The sequence below is a fragment of the Cryptomeria japonica genome, chromosome 8, assembly GCF_030272615.1.
Source record: "Cryptomeria japonica chromosome 8, Sugi_1.0, whole genome shotgun sequence".
NCBI lineage: Eukaryota > Viridiplantae > Streptophyta > Pinopsida > Cupressales > Cupressaceae > Cryptomeria > Cryptomeria japonica.
Genome location: NC_081412.1, coordinates 386,384,759 through 386,388,898, shown reverse-complemented (window position 1 = coordinate 386,388,898; position 4,140 = coordinate 386,384,759).

Sequence of the window (4,140 nt, the reverse complement as noted above, 5' to 3'; positions counted from 1 at the left end):
TATCGACCAAGAACTCATAGTGGGTCTCATTTTGTGGCATGTCAATCAAAGAAGCAATAGTAGCCATGGCATCTGCAGCTTGATTATTATCTCTTGGAATTCGTTCAAAGACTATCTATGCAAAGTATTGTTTGAAATCATCTACCATTTTCTTGTATGGCATTATCTTTTCATCCTTTGTTTGATAATCATCATTTTCTTGACGAATCACAAGTTGAGAGTACCCAAAAACATGAAGTTCTTGGTTCTTCCACAGTGATTCATAATCCTATTTTTAATGCCTCATACTCTGTTATGTTATTTGTGAAAAGGAATGATAACTAATATGATTTAGGAATGGAATCCCCTTGAGGTGTTATGAAGAGTATACCCACTCTTGCTCCATGTTCTGTATATGAACCATCAAAATATAGATGCCAAAGTCTTAGTTTTGTCAATGTAAAAATGGATTCATCTGGGAACTTTGAGACAATAGGAATGTCATTGATCATAGTTGCATCAGCAAGTTGGTCCACAATAGCTTGTCCCTTAATGGATTGTCTATCCACATATTGATATAAAATTCACTCAACATCATGACCCATTTAGCCAATCTTCCTATAAGAGTTTCTTTGTTGAGAAGGTATTTTAGTGGGTCAATTCTTGCAACAAGCTTTGTTTTATGAGTTAGCATGTAATGATACATTTTTTGTGAATCAAAAACCACACCAAGACATTCACATTCAATTGGAGTGTAGTTAATCTCATAGCCAACCAATGTGCGACTGAAGATAGCTCATTCTTAAGTATCATGATCATGTTGTGCCAAGAGTTCCCTTAGTGCTGTCAATGTAGTTGATATGTAAAGTAACTGTTAGCACATATTTTTACAAAATATTTTATGCTATATGGAGGCCTTTTTCTTTTATCATATGAGCATTTATTGTTGGTTTGCATGTGCAAGAGATTTATTAGCATAGGTAAAGGTTCTCTAAAAGGATCAGCTTTTCCAGGAGTATCAAGGTATAACTTGGGAACACTAAGGGCTGCATAAGAAGTCCATTATGGAAATGTTTGTTAGCATAGAAGTCATTATGGCATGATCTAGAATTTCCTTCTGGTATATATCAATCCCTATGGGAAAAGTTGGGATCACCAATGTTCAAGATGGATGGCTCATTTGTGTTGGATTGCAAAATTTCAATTATCGGCATAAGTAATCCCGATGAAACAACATTGGCAAGCAAAAGAAGGATTATTGGCATATCTTATACCGATGAAATAGAAGGCGGATGTATTAGAGTGCTCAAAAGATACTCAACACTGTGTGCACTTTTGAGAAGGTCATACCATCAGGATAGCTTGTTCCGATGAAGTAGAAGGCAGTGGTTTTCTAATGGCATGTATCGACTTATCAGCAAAAAGTAGAAACTGTTATATCGATAGCCTATGAAGTCATCGGTGTGACTTGTGACGATAAGAAAATGTAGATCATGGACCTATAGTATCGAGAGATCGAAATTAATGAGAAAAATCTATCACGATACCCGATGACTAAAGGGAACCGAAGGTGGGCCCATCAGAGAAAAAGACCATATCGGGATAAGGCAAAAATAGTTAGACCGACCCCCAATGACATGGAGGATCGAAAAGTGTAACCATCGGCATTACCTATATCGATAAAATAGATTGGGAAGCATAGAGCATAAGGGTTCATCAGAGACTCATCGAGACTTCGGGAGGAATAGAAAAAGGCTATTCCAACCCCCGAATGAAGATAGAAGCACCTACGGGGATATCGGTGTAAGCTATACTGATAAAGTAAGCATTAAGTAAGGATGCATTAGGACATCAAAAAAACAAATTTTATGTTATGCCGAGTCTCGATAGGATTGTTAAGGCTGATGGTGAGGTTCTAGGTGTTCTTTGGGGTAAGTTACACAGATAGCGTGAATGACTTAGTTAGGATGTGGATTGATATTGTAGCGTCCTAAAATTGTGACACTTGCAATTTTGACCGCATTTGGGTCTTCACGATGGCGACGCAACACGCAACCTGAATGGAGATCCCAAAACCTGATTATGACACTAAAAACTGCATTTTTCAAGCACCCTGGCCTAAACCTCCTTGCACCCCGCTGTCCCAGGAGGTGGGACCAAAGCGCCCAGCGCCCTGGTCCCCCAGGACCAGGGTGCTTAGCGCCCTGGTCCCCCAGGACCATGGCGCCCAACGCCCTGGTCCCTGGGTCCTATTTTGGGCCCGGTCTCTTTTGGACTTCGGGTCTTTATGTTTGCAAATTGGAAAATTATCTTTCCTGGTTGGCCTAAGGTCGGGAAAATCAGTCTATTAACCCTAATTGACAAGTATATAAACTACATTTTCCTCTTTCATTTGGGATGATGGAAAAGGCGTGGAAACTGTACTCAAGCATTCAAGCATTCAAGCATTCCTTCAAGCAATTGATCATTCTAAGTCTCCATTCAAGGCTAAGTATTGCATTCAAGACAAGGATTCAACCATTGAAGAGGAGATCACACATTACATGCTACATACAACATACAACATACAACAAACAACAACATCTATACCTTCGCACATAAGGATACAAACATCCTTACAACAAGGTATTAGTACTTGTTTTACATTACATTTACAGCATTCTCATTTCTTGGTTAATTCCAAAACCGGGGTTTGACCTAAAGGCAAACCCCTCATCCCTAACCCCCCAATCGTCTTCGCTTTTCTGTGTGTAGGTTGCAGGTACGCCGCTGAAATTGAAGATCTGGAATCCTTGTGCAGAGACGAACCGATCCCCCTTCATTTCGCGGATTTTTCGGAGGACCGTGGCGCCGAGCGCCATCGTCCTGACAACTTTTACTCAAATTTGCAGGACAGTGCCGTATCGACATTTTATTGCTAATTCCAGGTCCGCAGCTTCATCCTATATCCCTATCTCAGTTTATAAGTGAATCTTTGTCACTTTCTATGCATGCTTAGCTTAATTCTTCTATCAACATTCTTTACAAAAGAGGGTAGCCTTGCTTTCTTAACCCTTGAAACTCATTTAGCATCCAATCTTGCATTGCGTGGGATTGGATCTTGTGGGTTTCAACCCCTCTTTTGAATGTAAAGTCTCTCCCCTAAGTGAAAACCATCAACCCTAGTGAATCTCCCTTCTCTCTCCTTGGAGTTGGAAGAGGGGAGAGCAACTAGGGTTCGATCGTGATTTTCCACTTTACATTTTGGTGAACCCGACGTGAACATCCTTTCTGATTATTCATAGTTAGATCTGAAAATTGGATTCCTTCATTACATTTCCATGTTTGATCTTTTGCAAAATTTTAGAGGTTAATTGCATAAAAACCCTAAATTTTTGTTTTAAGTAATTAAACTTGTGAAGTGTTTAATTGTTGATTCTTGTTTCAGATCTGCCCTTCTATTACAAATTATCAATTCATATTTGTGCTTTAATTCTGAAAATTAAGTGGTTAAGTGTCAAAACCCTAATTTTTGAAACCCTCTTGATTCAACCTTTGTCCGACAATTTCACTGATCAAAACATCTCCAAATCAGCTGTAACTTTGGATTCCGCAATAAAATCACAATATCTTTCATCCCTGAAAATTTGGAAAAAAGTTGCAAGGACCGTGTGCACTCCGAGCGCCATCGTCCCCGACATTTTTTCTGAAATTTCGGGAGCGAGATCTTACTGTATTTTTCTGCTAAAATCCAGAATTTTGGCTAATTTTATCAATTTTAACACCTTCAAAATTACAGTCAAAGTTGGTCTTGTGATTGCTTGGATTGAGGCTTCTAATCATTCAAAAATCATTGAAATTGAAATTTTGTGTCAAAATTGTGTTCTTACTGTCCTAAATCTGAAAAGTGTGTTTGCATTCATTCGAAATTTCAGTGATTTATCCAAATTTTTGCAATTTGTGACTTTTGAAATTAAGTGCTTAATTACAACAACTTTGATTTTCGCTTTCAAAATTGAATTTTGCGTGGAATTGAGTCAACTTTCAAATTTCAAAACTTGCATTGCTCTTAACATTCCCTCTGAAATCATAAAATTCAAAATTTCAGTTTCCCTCTCTTTTTCAAAATTCAAATTTTGCATTTTTCGACAATCTTGATAGGGTTCAATTTTGAATTTGCAA